Source organism: Callospermophilus lateralis, unplaced genomic scaffold (genome assembly GCF_048772815.1).
Source record: "Callospermophilus lateralis isolate mCalLat2 unplaced genomic scaffold, mCalLat2.hap1 Scaffold_63, whole genome shotgun sequence".
In the NCBI taxonomy this organism is placed as follows: domain Eukaryota; kingdom Metazoa; phylum Chordata; class Mammalia; order Rodentia; family Sciuridae; genus Callospermophilus; species Callospermophilus lateralis.
The window spans coordinates 10,349,675-10,371,136 of record NW_027514713.1 but is presented as its reverse complement, the minus strand read 5'-3'; the positions used below and the strand labels follow the sequence as shown (position 1 = coordinate 10,371,136).

Genomic DNA, 21,462 nt, shown 5'->3' with positions numbered 1-21,462 from the left:
CCATCAGAGGTCTCATTTTATTTTCACCCTCAATGAGCTTTGTCCTTTGTGGTTGGTGGCGTGACTAAGTTGGCAGACCTGGGGTCTTTCCAACATGTCCCCCCACCCCCATTCTCTCCCACTAGAATCCAGGGCTTGATTTTGACGAATAGGCTTGTTTAGGAGAGAGCTCAGAAGAACAGAAGAGATTATACAACAAAGGAAGTTGGGTCACCTTGATGAGAATCACCCAGACCATGTAACTCCAGGATTTCATAATTATTTTCTGGGCCTTGTGCCCCAATCCATGGTGATAAAAATACGAATGGTTTGTGTTATTAATAAGATGACAGAAAGGCAGTAATCATCGGAGACCTAGGAGAGGCCTTTATGACTCTGGGGAAACCTAATGTGAACTGATGGTTTGGCCCTGATCTCACGCAACACAAGAGTGGGTGCGTGTTTTGAAGGGCCAAGGGGCGATAGCGAGTGGGTGGGAGCAGCCTATGGCAGAAGCTGGTTGGCCCACGATTCCCATCGGCCATCACCCACCTTCACACGCAGCCCCTGCATCCTCCTTGTGTCCACAGTTGAAGGTCTTGGTCTGGTCACATTCAGCCAGTGTCCTTTCTGTCCTGTTGCACTGGGCTTCCTGAAGGTGCACAGGCTGGGCCTCTTCTGCCCCCGGTTGGTACAACACACCTGCGGGTGTGCGTTTGCCTGCTCAGCAGGCCAGTTCCCAACACACCACAGCCACTTCCTTCATGTCCCAGTCATCATCACACACAGTACCCCAGTGACCTTCCTGTTTCATCTCCACCTGCCCTTCACAGTGGTGGGGACCATTCATCAAGCGGACTTTCAGAGGAGTATCTGCAAACAGAAAAGTTATAGGTGCATTTGGGAATTGACAGCCCCCACATCTCCTTTTCTTTGATACCAGGGATTGAATCTGGGAGTGTGCTAAACCACTAGAGCCACATCCCCAGCCCCCCCCTTTTTTTCTTTTGAGACAAGTTTTCGCTAAGTGGCTCAGGGCCTTGCTAAGTGGTGGAGGCTGGCCTTGAACTTGTGATCCTCCTGCCTCAGCCTGTTGAGTTTTGGGATTACAGCGGGCACCATCACTTCTGGCTTAAATTGTGTTTTAAAGCTTTGGAAAATTTGAAATGACTAATAAAAAAAGATTGAACAAGGAAGATAAAAATCTAGCAGGTTTTAGAAAGTTGTTGGGGTTAATTCCAAAGACTCTTTAAGTTGCAGATAATTCCAACATTGTTTTAAATCGCTGCAGGATATAGAAACTGTGGAAACTCCTGAAATTGTTCTTCTGAGGCTAACCTGTCCTTAAAAGTATAAAACTCACTTTTAATGAGGATGCAAAGGAGCTGGCAGGTAGCTCAGCGGTAGAGTGCAGGCTTAGCTGGGTTCAGCCTCTACCAACAAATAAATGAGGTGATCCTAGTAAAAATTTAAACCCCAGGAAGTGCTCCACTCCTGGTTTTCCCACTTTTTCCTTAGGTATTTACAAGAGTTGGTTGTATCTAATTGTTCACTGGAAGCTCTGGGTGTGCAAGGTCTTTCCTTGATTTTTTTCTCGGCAATGCCTTCCTCTCTTTTCCATGCTCACCCACCCCTCTCCTTACACTGAGATGACCCCAGTACAGTGTCTTGCAAATCTGTTTTGTGCATATTTTGTTATCCAGGTGAAAGGGAAACAGATAGAAGGCGTTTGTAAGCTTTGGACCAGTGACGTCGTTAAGACCTGTTGGAGGGCCTGGGGAGCTGAGAGACTTCGGGTAGACCTCTGATTGACTGGAGGGAGGGAAAATCCAATGGAAAGGGGGCACACGTCGTTGCTGGTCCTACCTGTGACACTGAGTTGCATCAGCTCACTGTGCCGGGCTCCCAGGCCGTTGTCAGCCTTACAGAAGTAGGATCCAGAATGTTCTGCAGTCAGGGAGAAGTTGAAGGAGGCTCCCCCTCCAAAAGGGGCTGAGCTGTTCCCCAGGGTGACGTCCTCGTAATAAAACCAGTACAGGATGGGGGGAGACGCTCTCCTGTCCTCACAGTGAAGCTCCATCACAGGTCCCATGAAGGCCCGGGTCCCAGGGGCACCGAACGTGAGGATGGGATGTGACACTGGAACTGCAGAGGCAGAGGTGCCATCGGAGAGGGAGGTGGGAATCACAGCACCCCCCACTCTCACTGGAGGGTCCTCCAGAATTCCCCCTCCTGAGCCTTTCTCAAGGCGGCCCCTCCTGATCTAACTTCGCAGAGACGGTTCCCCCACGGAGCTCAGGTGAGCTCGGATGGAGACTTCTGGACACATGCCTCTGAGCACGCCAGGGAACCTGCCTCCTGACCACCTTCTCAGCCTCCTTCAGTGCCTCCGCGGCTGGCACTGCCCCCTTCACCCTCACAACGATGGCCCTCCCATGCACCTTCTGCCCCGAGCCTTGTCATTTCCTTTAGAGCACTCTCTGCTGCAGGAGGAAACCCACCCCCATCGGGAGTCGCTGGCTGGCTGATTGCAAGAACGCTCCTCATCCCTCACAGTGATGTCCACCACCTGGCTCTGCACGGGGCCGTAGCTGTAGCTGTTGTCGGCTGTGCAGTAGAATCCCCCGCCGTGGCTCCCCCAAACGACTGGGATCTCCAGCTCTGCTCTCTGGGAACACTGCGTCTTCCTCCCCAGACTCTCCGATGTGTCCTCTCTGTGCCAGGAAAATGTGGTGACCCCTGTGCCTTTAGCCACGGAGCAGACAAGGACCAGCATCTCCCCCTCAACTGCCTGAACCCCTGGGGGCTGGGTCTTCATGGAAACCTGAGACACAGGGACCCCTGCGGGAACACAAGTGGAGACAAGAGGAGACAGTGTGGGGAAGGCAGGGCAGTGGTGGAGTCCAGTACCACCTTTGGAGCATTACGGCAAGTAATATTTGAATGCAATGTTTAGGCAGAGGAGAGTCCACTCCACTTGCCTGAGTTTTTTTTTTTTTTTAAGTGGGAAGATAATATATTGAAGGATGTTATACAGGACCACCCCGTAATGTTCCAGTCAGTAACAATCACACATCCTTACTAATGTCCAGTGTCTACAATGATGTGCTCTCTCCTGACCTCCTGGTGCGTGGGGGCAGTAGGAGTGGTGGCAGATCATACAGCCTGGGGAGACAGGCAGACGGAAGTTACAGTTCAACTCTGCCACTCATTCACCGCGTGATCTGGGAAAGTCAATACCTCCAATCCTCGTTTTTCTCAAACATAAACATGTGGGTAATTATCCTAACCTCGCAGAGTTCTCATGAAGATTAAATGAGATGCAGATAGAAAGCACTTCTCGCTATGAAGCTGTTCAGCAATATCTCAACATCTCGGCCATTGTTAGGTAGAAAGTGGTGCAAGAGGATTAAAAGTGCAGACACTTGGAACCAGAGCCACCAGGATCAAGTTTCAGCTCTGGATTCCCTTCAGTTAGTCTTGTAATGACTCTAGGCATTAGTTTTCTCATTTGCAAAATGGGGATAATAATAGTGCATACATTACAGTGACTCATCACAGTACTGTTTCATAGGGCTGCTATAATTACTAAATGTTAAAATGCTCTGAAAAGTGCCTTCTACATGGTGAATGTGCATAAGTCTTCCCTGTTGCAGATATTTATGACCATCAGAGAGATTCTCCTAGAACTGAGCACAACGTACAGTGATCCTTTTATAAGTGCCGGGGATTGTTGTAATCATTTTTTTCATTATTAATTATTATTGTTACTTAGTGCCTTCATTGCTCCATTAAACATGCATCCAAGTTGGGTCACTTCTTGCAAACAAAACACCTTGATTTTTTATTTACTTCTTGGTTTGCTGGTGAGTGCTCGTTTCATGATAAATGCTCCAGAGAGGGATTATTATTATCACTGCTTCTCTGACAGGTAAAGCAAAGTTATGGGGAAATGATATCCCTGCAGAGATTATTAGAGAAGAGCCCAGGCGGATCACGGTAGCCCCCTCATCCATAGGGATTGGGGAGCACAACTGAGAAGAGAGCCCCTGGTCCAGGCTGTGCCCCATTCTTCCCTGCTTAACTCAGCCCTGCCTGACCCAGCCCTGGCGGCCCAGCCTGTCGATGCTCACTCTGCACTTCTATATAGGATGGGCGGCTCTGCTTGGAGACACGATGAGACGCTGTCCTGGCCTCACACCAATAATGCCCCGAGTCTTTTTTCTGTGTTGCTGGGATCTTAACCCTTGCTGAGGTCCAGCCTGACCTCAGGGTGTGGCCATCTCTGATGAAGGAGTATTGAAGCTGGGTTGATGACTTCGCTGAAGGCAGCTGGGTGTTACAGGACAGCATCATGGAGCAGCCCTCTGTGGGTCGCAGGGATCTGGCTCTCAGTTCAGGGGTCGGAAACAGCTCTGGAGGGAGAGATGACACAGAGACTACCCGTTATCTGTGGACTGTGGAGTTCCTGATGAGAAGTGGCCCCAAAGAACCCAACACACAGACCCAGATTCAAGGACTCTCAGCCCACCCACCATTTCTCCCTCCTGTGTGGTCTTCTCTTCCCGCCCCCCCTTCCCACCAAACGCCTAATCCTTCCCAGATTCATCCACTCCAAGAGTGAGGGCCTCACCTTGGACAATGAGCCATGTAGTTCTTGTCTCTTCTGTCACACCTATAGGAGGGAATAATGTCCTCTCTGCCTTACAGAAATAGGAGCCGCTGTCACTGCGTCTTGTATTTGAAATGGTGTAGCTTGTGGCATTATGGTAAGTGGATATTTGAAAGCCGTCCTTATAGTACGTTAGTCTATTTATCCTGTCATTTGTTTCCCAGAGCATCTTATAACCACCTGGTCTCCTTCGTAGACATTGTGTGGTATGTTGATACTCAGCCAGCCTACAAAAGAAGCAAAGGGACCCAGTGACAAGGCTGCCCCCTGCCCTGGTGCCTTCCCTTCTGCTTATAAGGGGAAGGGACAGAGCTCTATCGTGAGTCAGTCTGAGCATCTGCAGTTGCCTTGGGTCCTGCTGGCTCTCTGAGCCTCCCCGCTAAGTAAAGTTGAGCTCCACCTCCCTGGCAGTCTGTCCAACAAACATCTTGTTAGTTTTCTGTCTGTTAACAGGTTTTGATGCCATTCTCCCCAGCAATAAACACTTGGAATAAATATGGATTTGAAATGATCCCACTAGCATCTCCTTCCAAGTGACTGCGGGTCCCTACAGGAGCCATAATTAATTCTCTCTGCGTGTTTCATTCCTTGGAGACTCTGTTTAGTGGTACCATCAACCCAAAGGCCTTCTCTCTGATATTCTCCCTGCATGAAGCAAACCGGGTCACTGAGACACTGGCCCAGGGACCTACATCTTTAATCTCCCGAGTTCCCTCTGCAATGCTTTCTTCAGAGACTCTGAGAATCGTTTTCATGAATGGGTCTGGATGATCCCTATGAGAAGGGAAGTGGGCCCCTCCATTTGTTGGGTCATAGTCTCCCCTTGGGAGATAGTATTCATTAGGGAAATAATGAGCAGCTTTGGTGTTTTGGCTCTGCCCCCAGCAGGAAAAGGAAGAACAGTCAGAGGAGCCTGTAGACCATTTCCTGAAGAAGGGAAGGAGAGCCAGCCACCATGCTGTTCTGAGACCCAGCCCTGTAGATCTGGGCTTTGGGGGGACATTTCAGTTGGCAACAGAACTAAAAATGTGGGTTCAAATGTCAATTTGGAATTGTGGGATTCCAGGAAAAATGTTTGTTGTTCTGATAAAAAAATAAAAACACCTAATCTCAGACCTGAACATTGGGCTATTCTGCTGCAGGGAGGAGACAGGGCATGCAAGTGCTGTGCAGGCTGTGTGCCGAGCTCAGTGCTCTGGTATGAGGTTATGGAGGAGGGGTAGCGGGACCCTGCCCAGGGTCCTGTCTCCGTAGAGAGATCATCCTCTCACAGCGAGGTCTCGGTCACAGTCTTTAAATTGAGAGAAAACACTTTGAACTTCCATCATAGATAATAGATCTTCTCATCTTTTAAATTTTCTGGGTTTGTACATCTTTACCAGGTTCACTATTTCCATGTATCTATTTAATATATTTAAGACACAGGCTCAATTTTTTTTTTGTTCTGAATAGTGCAAAGTGATCAAACGAGTTCAAGGACAACTTCTGTACATCATTTAACCACTTTGAAAGTTCTGCCAGTAGAATAGGGAATGGGGGTGGGTGGCAGGGGGACAGCATCGATAAAGAGAGAGGAGTGTGGGAGTCCAAATATGTTCTTCCTCCAAATTGACAGTGGGAAAGATTTTTCAGTGATGATGATAGAGATATAATCAGCTTGATTAAAGAAATATTTAAGGAGTAATATTTATGTGACCAAGTTGGTAATAATGATAGGGCAAGAGATGGGGAAATGCTAAAACCAGGTTTTCCTGAACTGCAATAAGTTTTTAACCATTAAGATACCTGGTTATTGGTCATTGAGGGTTTTTTTAAAATTTTTATTTTTAGTTATAGATGGAAACAGTATCTTTATTTTAATTTATTTATTCATTTTTTTATGTAGTGCTGGGGATCGAACCTAGGGCCTCACGCATGCAAGGCAAGAGCTCTGTCACTGAGCTACAGCCCCACCCCTGTCATTGAGTTTTGACATTTTACCTACAGACCCATTCCTAGATGCGGGCACAACTGTACATATATACACATTCTATCATAATTTCAGGGAATTTGTTGGATCCCACGAGGCTGCTCCAGAGACGAATTTAAGGACCTTCTTGCTTAAAGTTACAAGCCTCGCTGCACAAGCCTCACCCCGCTGCTTATTAGAAAATGGGTGTGTTCTCAAAGGCATGAATAAAGAAGAAAATGTGCTTTAGCAGTCTCATATGAAACCAGATTTTTTCTCTTTATGTCACTATATTAGAATTCTAAGGAAAATCAGGTTAGGCATGGAAGAGTTTACAATCCAATTAGAAGATGCAGGGGCATTCTTGTTTTCTGCAAAAAGCCTCCTTGGCCCCTTGTTTCTACTCTATTGTAAATACGCTTCCCCTCACTGTTTCCAGGGATTCTGGTGGGAACTTTGAGCCCCTGCAGCCGGAACCAGGAAGAAGTTTTCCCAACCACACAGTGCGTGTTTTGCTTTCCCTTCACAGTTATCTTCTTTCCTATCTCAGGGCTCAACAGGAAAGGGTAAATCTTGTGTTACTTTGTCAAACTCAGGGCAGGGTCTTCTTGCCCATGGAGAAAAGAGGCAGCCAAGCAGAGATGAATGTGGCATTGGAGGGTCCTGCTGTAGCTGGACAAGGGGGAGGAGAGAGAGACACTGCATCCTCCTTCTCTCCACCCTAGTCTTGGCCCAGATCCCTGCAGCCCTCAGCTAAGAGACTAGGACAGGCCACCCCTCCAGGCCTGGTAGAGTGAATCTAATTCCCAGAGATCTAAGAAAACAAAGAGTAACTCACCGGACTGGACACTGGCAGGAGCTGTGGGGAACAGAGTCAGAGAGATCAGTGCACATCACCGAGATCTATAACACTTTTAAAAAAGCTACAACCCTCTGAGCACTTCCTCATGATCTCACTCTTTCCTTCTGTCTCTCCCCGCCTCCTTCCCGTACACCCCTCCCTCATTCCACCTATTTCTTTCCCCCCCTCCCACTGACAAACAATACCCCTGGGAACCCAATATTCATTTTACTATCCCAGTTCATAAGCATTGTCCGTACCCGTGACCAAAAGCTTGTCATTTTGTTGGTTATATCCTGAGAAGTTTCAATATTTATTGCTCCTCTCCTACCTTTTTTCGTTTCCTGACTATTTTGGTCTGGGACACGTTGCCTACCTGGGAGTCACACGGAGCCCAGGAAAGGTCACAAAGGAAAAGGGGGTGCCTTTCATATTCATTGACACTGCTTCTCCCTCCATCCCAATTCTGGACCTAGTTTCGTGTTCATGTCTCTATATGGGCCGTATTTACAACAAAAGCCATCATCTCATCTATGATCAGCAAGACATGAAACCTATCCAAAAGTTCAGGTAGGTGAGAATTTAGCCCAAAATGTGATAGTATGGAGTGGGAGTGGGGATTGGGGAGGTAGGATCCATGTGGGCTGGAAATGGAATTCACCCCAATAGAAAATTTCTTGGTAGTTTTTTTTTTTTTTCACTCTTGTATTGTTTAGTGTTTATTCCAGTCTTTGAGAAAAGAAGATTCCACATGTTAATTTAATGGTTCATAGAGGAGAAGGCGGGATGAGGTTATATAAATTTTAGGAGGCAGGATAATCTGTAAGCATGCAGAAAAAGCAGTTCAAGATGGTGTGATTTGAATGAGGGGCCTGTACCCCAAACAACTGTCCCCCAAATGACTTGTCCCAGGAATGTGGGCCAAACTATTCCAAGCCATAGTAAAATCTTAATTCCTATCCATAGATACAATCGATGGTTCCTATGCCAGGCTTCAAACTTAACACATGTTCACTAGGAAATGCATATAATTGAACAGAGAACTTCTCTGGAGAGCAGATTTTTCTCCCGAAAGCATTATCTTGGTAGTTCTTTTAAAGAAGCCTTCCAATTTCCCTAGAGATCAAAGCAGAAATGATGTATTTGGTATTTGGTAAAGGGATGCAAGGTCCTTTTGACTTCCTGGGACCCTGCTTTTCTTAATACCTAGTTGCATAATGTCTGCTAGTACTGAGTCAGAACCTGAAATCAATTCCTACTCATTGCACCAGAGAGAGTTGTGCCCCAGAACAGAGAGTTCTCCCCTGGGTCCAACCTGGTCCTGCTCTAGCAGCCTACTCACCAAGGACCAGAAGCTGTAGCCACAGCAGCATGAGGTTGGAGGCAAGATGTTCTCCCAGATACTGTCAGGGGCAGCTCGGGTCTGCAGAGCAGCTGTCTGTCTGGATGAAGCTGGGGTTTGGCCCTGTAGTTCAGCAGGGATTTCATCAAGAAGAAAAAAAGGAAGTAGCTAGCTTTGTCCCCACCCAAACTCCATGAGTGCTGAGAAAGTGAATATTCTTCTCCTTGACAGAGTTGCTCAGATGTGTGTGAATTGATAAAAGTGTTTCTTAAAAGGCTAGATGTCTTCTTGCTATAGGTACGCTTTCTACTTCTTTCAGCTCTGTCTGCAAATGCTCAGTTCTGGACTTGCTAATAATCAAAACACTTGCTTGGTCTCTTTCAAAAAGAAACCTTCTTTTTGCTACTTAAGATGCACATTTTTTAATGCTGTCTTTAATATTATGACACCATGCCAACACTGATGCTGTTCTGCAGAGCTCCAGCCAGACCACATGAAAGACGAATAGGAATTTGTTAGAGATGGTGATGAGATTAGGATGGTGCAAGATGGCATTATGTATTGTCTGGGGTCCCAGAAAGATATAAATTCTGCTCAACCCAAGTCACATGTCTTCATGAAATGTTTCAGCCAGATACACATAGGAAGGAAGAAGTCATACCACCCTATGGCTACTTGAGGCTTTAGTAGTACAGTGATCTGAAGGACCTCAACACACATAGGAATGGGAGAGATCAGGTCTGTCTTCTTACACTCCAAAGTTTAAGAATAAATTTCGGAAGAGAGCTCTTGTATCAGGCTGGAAAGAGAATCCACCTTAGTTAAAAGGAGGAACTCGGGGCTGGTAGTATAGCTTTTTGTGCATGAAGTTCAATCCCCAGCCCCAAATAAGAGAGAAGGAAGGAAGGAGGGGAGGAGAAGAAGAAGAGGAGGAGGAGGAGGAGGAGAATAGTAGTAGTAGTAGTGGTGGAAGTAAGAAGAAGTAAAGAAAGAAGTAAAGAGTTTTAGCAAAAGGGCTGTCAAGGGAAATGTAGGCAGTACTACAGTAATAGGCTCAGAACAATGAACCATGCAGAGACCAGCGACCGTGTGAAGTCGTTACAACCCTCAGTGCTAAAGAAGCCGGAGGAGGAGGGACGGTTACAAAAACCCAGCGAAAACTGACCACTGAGGAAGGACTGTAGGGGGCGCTGTGACTGCGGAGGGTGCAGCTGCTCCCAGAGACGGCGGGACAGGGACACAGACACTCTCACTCTCTTCTTGATGTCTGACCCCCTTTTGGGTCTCTTGTGGATAGAGTCCAACCACGCACCAGGTCCTGCCAGATGCATGAGAGCAGCCGAGAAGGGCAGAGAATGCATCTGGGGTGGGGTGGGCTGGGCAGCTCAGGAGGAGAATGACCACCATAGACCTTGACGGGCAAAAACCAGTTTCACCAGCACCAGGATTACTTGCCCAGCAAGAGCCTTTTTTCTCCCCTTCATGTTGGAATCTGCCCAACTCCCCCTGAGGCCATCAGTGTGTGGGGGGGTGGGGGGTGGGGGGTGGGGGTGCTGAGGTACGATTCAGAAGATATTTAGGTCAGGGCCAAAAGGGTGTCTCAATCAGTCATCCTGGGTCAGCAGCACTGTTTATGCCAACAGAAGCATAAACCAGACAAATTCATACTTTTTACTGGTGATTTCAGACTCAAATTCCCCCAAATAGTTCTCTTTAGTTGTGTGATGTGACCGCTCCTCCAAGGCCTTCTGCCCTGAGATAAATACATAAGCATAAGAGGTGAAGCAGACCAGAGCCTGTCCAAGCTACAAGGTGCAGGCCTTTCTCTCTGATGTGTTTCTGTGGGGCCCAGGGGCAGTGGGAAGCCCAGAGGACAGACTCTGTCTTGCTCTATGCATGGGAGATGAGAGGGGGCTCAAGAAATTGCATCCACATGTGCGCTATCTTGTGACCCCTTTGAAGTTTTGCCCTCTAGAAGAGTGGACAGTGAATGTGCTGAGTGAGCTTTTCATCAGAGACAGAAAGATGAAAGTGGTTCAAATCAAAGCTGTGTTTGAGAAAAACTCAATTATGTGACCAAGAAGGGAATGAGTGGCAGGATGGACTGGAGTCAGGAAAGAAGGGATACCACTGGAACATTCTATAGACCCCAGGATTTAACTGTAAGACATGATCCCGTCCGGCAGTGGACGGGCTGCAAATTTGGTGACTCTAGAAAAATGGCTCTTTGTTATTACATGGTCCTTTGAGGTCTTGATGTAATACAGAGATACATTATTCCCCACAAACGGACATACACAAAGGTTAAGAGTTTTTTAGAGGCAATTTTGGAGGTTCAAAGTTTTCAGGGATATCAGATTAAGAGCTCCTCATCTGTTGCTATCTAGCCACAAAGGCTGGGCAGGACGGAGATGATCCATTACATTTTCAAAGGACAGATTTCTGAAAAACATAACTTTCTTAGCAGTGGATAAAAGTGGGCTCTTCTCTTGGTTAATTACATTAGATTTAAACCATGAGGGGAAAATGATATGCTTTTGCCAATTCATTCACCAAGCAAGAGAGCACAGCATCTCTCAGCTTTCAGAGCTGCTGTGGCTCTTGTTCCCCGGAGTATCCTTCATTCCTACTGGAGAGGAGCCCCCCGCTGGGGAAAACAGAGAGAGTTTTGAAGCATCTGTTCATCTGCAGAAAATGGACTTTCAACATGCCGCAGCTGCCTATGCATCTTTCCTCTGTAGATGTCCTGTCGTCCTCCCAGATTTTGTTCCCCCAGGAGAGTGAGCAGATGTGGGAGGTAGGGATTCATATGTCCACCTAGCACTTCTGACTTAGGAAAACTCATCCCTACAGCCTTTGGCAAAAGGAAATAGGCAGGGAGCAGCCATGGCACAGTTGTCTGGTAGCTTTCTGACTTATGCCACCGTAATATCCCGGGGTTCAAAAGAACTGAGAGAGGGGAATTCAAGTAACGATCTACACATGGGTGGTAGGGAAGACTCAGAGACTCGCCTGAGCAGGACTTCTCAGATATTAAGTCTTGCCCCTCTGAGAAATTTTCTCCACACACACCTGCATTGCTTTCGTGTCTCCAGTCTGAAGAAGATGTCCAGGAGAATGAGAAGACACAGAAAGGTAAGGGGCAGTTCTCCTTGAGTGTGAGTGATGTTGGGAAGGCCTGTCGTGTCTGTGAGCAGAGGAACTAGGAAGCTCCAGAGAGCAGATACAAATGAATGGGAAACCATCCCTCTTGCAGAATCACAGCACATTTGATTAGAAAATAAATCTTTCCCAGGGTCTCTAACAATATCCTAGGCAACAGACTTCCTGCTTGATGTATTCAGTTTCCAAAGGTACATATTCTACAGTGGTGCCCTGCACCCCACCAAACCCAGGTCACTGACATGGACAGATAAAGATTTTCAGAGCGAAGTAGAGTGGTGTCTTTAGGTTTGGCACAAGCTGTGAAGGGTCAACCTGGAGTAGGTGGTACATGTGAATAGCAGGTGGTTGCCCTGATGAGCGTCTTCTCCTGGCTGTACTCTGGGTCTGCCTATTGGCCTAAAGTGCATATGGAGAGATTCATGGTTCAGATGCTGACTACAGGATCGTATTCATAGTAATAGTCCAAACCCTCAATTTTCTGAAGCCCCCATGCACTAATAGGGACTCCTCTTTTTTCCTGGTTAAAGATGATGAGGATAGCATACAGGTATAAACACGAAAGCTCTGATTCAGAATACAGAATAAGTGTCATGTAGAAACTACCTAGGAAATTGAGGTCATTTTGAAAGAGTGAGTATCCAAGACCACTCCTTAGAATAGAGATACCCAAGGCAAAGTTCACGGATCTTAACTAATGTTCACGGCCATCTTTCTGCTACCAGGGAAAGAAAATAGGAACACATCAGCAAGTTGCAGCTGCCTGGGAATCCGCCCTCTAGTTCTTTAAAAACAAAACAACAACAACAAAAAAAACAGCATCTATATAGGAAATCCTCAATGTAACTATCCCTTCCTTTCCTTTCCTCTCTGTATGTGTTGAAGATCAAACTCAGGGCTGTACTCGTGCAAAGCACATTCTCAACCACTGGATTACACCCCATGGTCTCAATGTGGTGTATTATTAAGTCAGTCTGGACCCAGGTAAAATCAAAGCAAGGTCAACTGATAGAGGACACAAGTCTCCCTTTCCCATGATCAGCAGGACCATGGGCAAATGCACAAGTCAAGATTTCAGGAAGCTATGTTGTGTGTTACTACGACCAGGTTACTATAATTTTTGGTGCCCTCTGTCATTAAAATCTGACCTGACTCCATTACAAGGATGAGTTCAGGGCCTCCGGGAATTAAATATTGAAGTTTACTCAACTCTTTTTTTTTTAACCAGGAATTAAGTTCAGGGATGTTTAATCACTGAGTCACATCCTCAGTCCTTTTTTTTTCCCTTTAACTTTTGAGACAGGGCCTCACCAACATGCTTAGTGCCTAACTACATTGCTAAGGCTGGCTTTGAACCACCCAAGCCCTTGGGATTATAGGCATGTGTCACCATGCCCAGAGAAGACTATATATACCAACACCTTTACTTATATACCAACACCCTTTTGGTGAGTTTGGAGTCCTTTGAGGAGATTTTTCAAAGGAAAGAAAGTTGGGGAAAATGCTCAAAGGGCAGACTTTGACCTGAGAGGGTAAATCAATAACAAGCTCCAGGTGTCTGAGTAGGGTGGGTGGGAACCTCTCTCACTGCGGAGCTACATTTTTCTTGGGGGTTGGCAAAAATTTAAACTGGTCATCTGGTACGTTACTAGACACTGTACTGCCCAATTGAAGGATGATGAATGTGTCCCACACACAGTATTTCTCAGTTCTGAGAGAATAATCTGAATATTAGGAGGAGGAGAAAGAGAAGAAGGCAGACAAGCCTTCAGTATCATCCAAAATGGCACTGTGTGAGCTTCCTGGATGTTCTTGTGGCCTCACGTATCCTAGACTGGGACCTGAAGGAGCCAAGCAACCTTTAACACCATGGGTTCAGATAAAAGCCTGTGTCCTCTGCTCAGAGGGCAAGAAAGAGGGTCAGCCTAGCAAAACAGAACACTTTAGGACAATAACTACTCTATTCCAGGCAAACATCACAGAACATAACTGTGACCCCATCCCCACCCATGCCAGGAAAGACAGTGGAAGTCCTAGACTGCCACCCTCATTACAGAGTAGTGACACCACCCCATTCCTTATAGGGATGCAGTCACAAAATGACGAACTTGGAGCAGGAACTTTCATCACTGTTGGCTGTCCAAAAGACCCTCAGTGCCCTCTATATCATTGCAGACCATGTGAGGGATCTGGACTTCCATCCCTGGCCAGCGGTCATGAAGTGACCCTCCCCTTCCTCTTTTCCTCTCCATTTTTCTGTGTATCGACTTAATTCTATTTCCCTTTATAAAAACGTTTTATTGTGGTAAGAATATACACAATGTAAACATCACCATTTTAACATATTAAGTACGTGGTTCCATGGCGGTAAGTACATTCGCATTGTTGTGTGCTGGTCACCACCTTCCATTTCCAGAACTTTCCCATTCCCCCAACTAAAACTCTATACCCATTAAATAGTAATTCCCCATTCTCCCCGCTGCTATATTGTGAAAAAAAACCCATTTGTTTCCAACTTTATGTCTCCATTATGTCAGACTTCATGTCTTCATTAATTTTACTACTCGAGGTACTTTATACAAGTAGAATCAAACAATGGTTGTATTTTTGTGGCTGGCTTATTTCACTCAGCGTAGTGTCCTTGAGATTCATGGAGCAAATATCAAAATTTCCTCCTTTTTAAAACTAATGTGTGTGCGCGTGTGTGTGTCTGTGTGTGTGTGTGTGTGTGTGTGTGTGTGTGTGCATTTTATTTATCCATTCTTGTGTTGATGAATGCTTAGGTTGCTTTTGCTTTTGCCCTTGTTAATGATGTTGCTGTGACTCGGGTGTCCAGATATCTGTTTGAGTCCTTACTTCCAATTCTTTTGGATAAATACCCAGAAATGGAATCTCTGCACAATATGGTACGTCTGTGTTTAACTTTGAGGAACTGCCCATATGGTTTCCCACTGTGCTGTGCCGCATTACCATCAACAGAGTGCAGGGCTCCACTTTCCTCAGATCCTAATCAACACTTGTCCTCCTCCTCCTCCGGCTTCTTCTTCTTCCTTCTCTTCATTCTCCTCAGTTGACTAAATGTACAGAGTGATTTCTGGGCTCTCTATTCAGTTAACTCGGTCTATGCATCCATTTCTATTCCAGTCCTATGCAATTGTTGATTGCTACAGCTTTGTAGTATATTTTGAAATCATACATTGTGATGTTTCCAACTTTGATCTTTTTGTTCAAGATTTCTTTGGCCATTCAGGGTCTTTTGTGATTATAGATATAAATTTTAGGATTCTTTTTCTATTTCTGTGAATAACATCATTGGTATTTTCACAGCGATTGCATTAAATCTGTAGATTACTTTGGATAGTATGGAATTTTAACAATAGTACTTCTTCCAATCCATGAACACAGGATATATTTCCATTTATTTGTGACTTCTTATTTTTTTTTGTTTTTTTTTTTTAAATCAATGCTTTATAGTTTTCATTGTAGAGACCTTTCACCTCCTTGGTTAAACTTATTCAAATATTTTTTTGCAACTATTGTTAAAGGGATTTCTATTTCAGATGACATACAGAAATGCTTCTGATTTTTGTATACTTTGTTTTGTATCCTGCAACTTTACTGAGTTCATTTATTCTATTTTTTTTTTGAAAGTCTTTAGGATTTTCTATGTATAAGATTGCCTTCTGCAAAAGTGACAGTTTGACATCTTTATTTCCAGCTTGGATGGCTTTTATGTATTTCTCTTGCCTAATTGCTTTGGCTAGGACTTCCAGTACTATGTTGAATTGAATTGGTGAAAGTGGACATCCTTGTCTTGTTCTAGATCTTAAAGGAAAATCACTCCACTTTTCTCCTTTAAGTGAGAGGGTTTTCATATGTGGCCTTTGGTGTGCTGATGTACATTTCTTTTATACCTAACCTGCTGAGAATCTTTGTCATGAGGGGATGTTGGATTTTGCAAAGATGCATTTTCTCATCTATTGAAATGATCATATGATTATTGTGCTTCACTTGTTAATGTTATTGATTTGTGTGTGTTGAACCATCCTAGCATCCCTGAGATGAATCACACTTGGTCGTGGTGAATAATCTCTTGGTTCTGTTGACTATTTGTGGACAATTTTTGCATTTTTTTTAATCAGGGATATTGGTCTGTAGTTTTCTTTTGTCGTTGTACATTTGCTTGGTTTTTGTATCAGATAACACCAGCCTTGGAGAACGGGTAAATTTCCTTCCTCTTTAACTTTTTTTGGAATAGTTTGAGAAAAATTGGTATTGAGTTTTGTTTAAAGGCTTGGTAGAAGTATTGGGTTTTCTTTGATGGGAGATTCTTTAGTACTGATTCCATTTTCTTACTCATTTTGATCTGTTCTGGTTTTATATTTATTCATAGTTTAGTCTTGCTAATTTATATGTACCCAGAAATTTAGTCATTTCTTCTAGATTTTCCAATATCTCAGTTTCTTATGATTCTTTGTATTTCTGAGGCATCTGTTGAAATGTCTCCTTTTTCATTTCTTCCTCTCTTTTTTCTTTAGTCTAATTAAAGAATTGTTGACATTAGGCAGGCACAGTGGTGCACATCTGTAATCTCAGCGACTCACGAGGCTGAGGCAGGCATATCACAATTCAAGGCTACACTGGGCAATTTAGCAAGAGCCTGTGTCAAAATTTTAAAAAGAATCAGGGATGTAGCTCATTGGTAGCGTGTCCCTGGGTTCCATCCCCAGTACTGTTCAAAAAAAATGTTATTTTATTTTATAAAAAAACTAACTCTTTGTTTTATTGATCATTTGTATACTTTCAGTTTTTATTTCTTCTTTGGTATTTATGATTTTCTTCCATCTACTAATTTTAGGTTAGGCTTAGTTTTTCCAATTTCTTGATGTCCAATGTCAGATTATTTATTTGCTATCTTTCTTCCTTTTTTATTTTTCCCCCACCACCAGTTAAACCCAGGAGTGTTTAACCACTGAGCCATATCCCCAGACCTTTTTAATTTTTATTTATTTTTATTTTGAGGCAGGGTCTCACTAAGTTGCTGAGAGCCTTGCTAAGTTGCTGAGGCTGGCTTTGAACTTATGATTCTCCTGCCTCAGCCTCCTGAGTCACTGGGATTACAGGCATGCACCACTGCACTCGGTCTTTCTTCCTTTTTTATGTAGGCATTCATTGCGTCCCTCGGCTGCATACACTTGTAATCCCAGTGGCGAGGCTCTAAGCAACTTAAGGAGACCCTGTCTCTATATGAAATACAAAATAGGGCTGGGGATGTGGCTCAGTGTTCAAGTGCCCCTGAGTTCAATCCATGGTACTAGAAAACAAACAAACCAAAACCAAACAAACAAACTTCCCTTTTAAAACTACTTTGGTTGTATCCCATAGGATTTTCTATGTTGTGTTTTCATTTTTATTTGTCTCAAGAAATTTAAAATTTTCTTTTTTAATCCCCTAAAATTTTCTTTATAAAATTTGCAGAGTTTTTGAGTTTATCCTGGAATGCATTTTAGTTCCATACCATTGTGTGTAGAAAATATATTGAAATTATTTTGTATCTTAAATTTGTTGAGACTTGCTTTGTGGCCTACCATATGGTCCACCTTGAGGAATGTCACGTGTCCTAAAGAAGAACGTGTATTCTGCTACTTTTATGAAAATGTTTCATACATATCTGTTCAATCCAGATGGCATACAGTGCACTTTAAATATGATATTCCTTTGTCAATTTTCTGTCTGTATGATCTTCTGATGGCTGAAAGTGTGTGTGGAAGTCTCCCACTATCATTTTATTACAGTCTGACTCTTCCTTGATCTTTCTTTTTTTTTTTTTGTTTCTTCCTTTAGATACAATAATATTTGCTTTATATTTTGGGTGCTCCAATGTTGGGTGCATATAGATTCCAGATACTTTTGCTGAATTGACCTTTTTATCATTATATAATCATCTTTCTCTTCTGGCAGTGTTTTACGTTAAGTCTAGTTTGTGTGATATAAATATAACCACTTCTGCTCTCTTTTGACTTTCATCTGCATAGAATGTCTTTTCTCAGTCCTTCATTTTCAGTCTATGTATATTTTTTCAGGTGAAGTTAGTTTCTTATTTCCTATTCACTGTTTTTAGATATACATGACAATAGGGTGTGTTTTGACATATTATACATACATAGAGTGCAGCCCATTCCAATTTGGATCTCCTTCTTATGGTTGCCCATGATGTGAGTTACACTGGTTGTGTATTCATATATTTGCACAGGAAAGGTATGTGCAATTCATTCCACTGTCTTTCCTATTTCCATCCCCTGCCTTTAGTCTCTTGAAGGAAGTACATAGTTAGGACTCATTTTGTGTGAGGGTGTGTGTGTGTGTGTGTATCTTTATGTCTTTTAATTGGAAATTCTAATTCAAGGTTATTATTGTATGTAAGAATTTACTTCTGTTATTTTGTGAGTAGTTTTCTAATTGTCTTATTGGGCTTTTGTACGTTTTTCCTCTTTTGTTGTTTGCTTTCATGGTTGGGTGGTTTCCTATAATGCTAAACTTTGTTTCCTCTCTCTCATTTGTGTATCTGCAGTATTTTTTTTTATTATTGTGGTGGTTGTGGAACTTACGTTAAAAAAAAAAACTCATAGTTGTCATAGATCTTTAAAGCTGATAATATCCTAGTTTTGGTTGAATACAAATACTCTAGATGTTTACTCCCCACCAATTTATAATTTCATAATAATTTACATCTTTTTATTTTGTGTATTGCTTAGTGACTTATTATAGTTGTAGTCATTGTCGGTCATTTTTACTTTTCATCTTCAGACTAGAGATTTGAAAGATTTATAGACACCTAATATGGCTAGTAAGAGAGTATTCTGAATTTGATCATGAATTTATCTTGTTTTCTCTCCACTAAATTGACAGGTTGCTTTTGTCCTATGCTGATTCATGGTTTACATTAAGGCATATTTCTGGAATTTCTGTTTGGTTTCATTGATGTTTTTATTCATGTTCTATTCCCAACCTTTTAATTGTAATAGTTTTTTTTTTTTTAATGTAGCGTTATAGTTTGGATATGAAGTGTCCCACAAAGTCTCCTGTGTTAATGCAGGGATACTCAAAGGTACAGGGATTAGGGTATGAGAGCCATAAACCAACCAGTGCCTCCTGGTTTGAGTGGACTAGCTGGCTCCTAACTGCAAAGAGCTGGGGCATAGCTGGAAGGGGTGGGTCCCTGGGGAGTGTGCCCTGGAAGGGTGCGTCTTCCCTGTCCCCCTACCCCCACCTCCTGGTCATCATGTTCTAAGCTGCTTTCCTTACCATGCTCTTCTGCCAGAATGTTGTGCGTCATCTCAGGCCTAGAGCCATAAAGTTGCTGATAATGGACTGAACCTCTGAAACCACGAGTCAAAATAAAGTTCTCCTCCTCTCAATGGTTCTCGTCAGATACTTTGTCACAACTTCAGTGTGTGTGAAAACCAGGAGAGTTGTATTGGTATAATCTACAGAACATGCTAAGACTCACCCATTATACGTGCATCTATTTGTGTGTGTGTGTGTGTGTGTGTGTGTGTTTGTCTATGCAATTATTAGTTTTGGGTAACTACCATGTCAAGATACCTAACAGTACTTTTACCACAAGGGTCTCTGATATTATTCTTTTCTAATCACAACTACCATCTCCATCCCTGTTACCTAGTTCCTGGAAACCATTAACCTACCTGTTCTTTGTTTTAAGATTATGCTATTTCAAAAATATTGTATAAGTGGAATCATGTAGTATACATCCTTTTGATACTGTTTTTTTTTCATTCAGTATAATTTTTAAATGTTTATCCAAGCTTTTGTTTATAAACTAGTTTGTTCCTTCTTATCATAGAATGTACCAGTTTTTTTTACACAATATCTTTATTTATTTATTTATTTTTATGTGATGCTGCAAATCGAATCCAGTGCCTCGCATGTGCTAGGCAAGCGCTCTACACCTGAGCTACAACCCCAGCCCAGGACCAATTTGTTTAACCATTCACCCATTGAAGGACATTCAGGTAGTTTTGGGTTTTGGGTTCTTATGAATAAGTGTGTATAAACATTTATATACAACTTTCTGCTCAAAAATAAGTTTTCACTTCTTTGCCTAAAATTGCAAATGCTGGATTATAGGGCAAGTCTGTTGTTAATGTATATAGTTTAATGATTAATAAACTATTTTCTAGAGTGAATGTACCACTTATTTTACCACCATAATTTACAAGTGATATTATTTCTCCATATTTTCACTGGCATTTAGTGTCCCTATTACTTTCCTTTAAACATGTGACTCATTTTAGTAGGTGTGCGGTGATGTCGGTGGTTTTAACGGGCATTCCTCCTGTGGCTGACGATCTTGCACTTGATTTCATGTACTTATTTACCATTTGTACATCCTTTTGGATGTAGCCTATGTTGTCCATCTTTAAACTGAATTTTTCATTTTTCAATGTTTAATTTTGGAGTTTTAAATATATATATTATAGATGCTAGTCCTTGACTGGAAATGTGATGTGAAGGCATTTTTCCCAGTCTGTAGTTTGTATTTTAATCTTCTTCTTTTTTTTTTTTTTTTTTTTTTAGAGGAGCAACAGGACACTCCGATGTCTTTATTGAGGTTCCAGCACAGCATGACAGTTGAAGGCATGCAGACAGGGCAACAGGGCCCGGCCTAGGCGTGCCTCAGATGCACATGAGGAGACAGCTTGAGAGAAGGACTTAACCAACACCAGGGAGGGGCAGGGGGGAGGGCCGAGGCCAAGGCTGAAGGGGTCACCTGGCCTTTGCTATTGCACACATCCTCTGGCCACCGGCCAGGAAGTACAGTATTGCAACTGGTCTCCTCTTGCCCGAGGTGTCCCCTTCTCAGACCCCTGAGCCAGATGGGCAGACAGACCCCTTTTCTGCCCGTCTGCCCAGCAGCATCTTTGAAAACAAATGGATGAAAGAGACAGAACAAATAAATCAAAACTTAAAGTGACAAAATGCCCCCCTCTATCAAAGACACAGATGGGGTGTTGGAAGGAGTGGAAGAGGCTGCAGAGGAGCCCCAGGAAGTCCCCTCACAACTGGGGTGTGGGGTGGGAGGTAGAACCCCAACCTGGGGTGGGGGTGGGCTAGTGGAGCAGTGACCCTGGGGGGCAGTCTGGCTGCCTACAGACTTCAACAGACCACCTGTTGACAGGGTAAACACCCCCAGAGAGTGTCCTGGGACCACCCAGGTATATGGGTGGTTCTCAGGTGCACTTTTCCTGGGACATTCCCCACACACAGTCAGAAGAAACAAGGAATCTTTGTGGGAAAGAGGATAGGAAACTAGGAGTGGGGAGAGGGTTCAGGGAGACATAGCCTACAAAGAAGACAGACCACCAATAGCACATGCACTACACACAAGAGTATAGTATGTATGAATATAGATACTATATGTGCATATATATCTCTTCAATGTACAGTAGAACAGAACATCAGGCCCAAATGGCTCTGGGCCCGGAGGGTCGCATGGG

The 21,462-nt window shown here is 43.6% G+C and overlaps 1 pseudogene; it reads right to left on the bottom strand.

Annotated features, from left to right (window-relative positions):
- Window positions 1–523: 523 nt before the first annotated feature.
- LOC143389695 (Fc receptor-like protein 2) lies at window positions 524–10,143 on the bottom strand (annotated as a pseudogene).
- Between the last annotated feature and the right edge of the window lie 11,319 nt (window positions 10,144–21,462).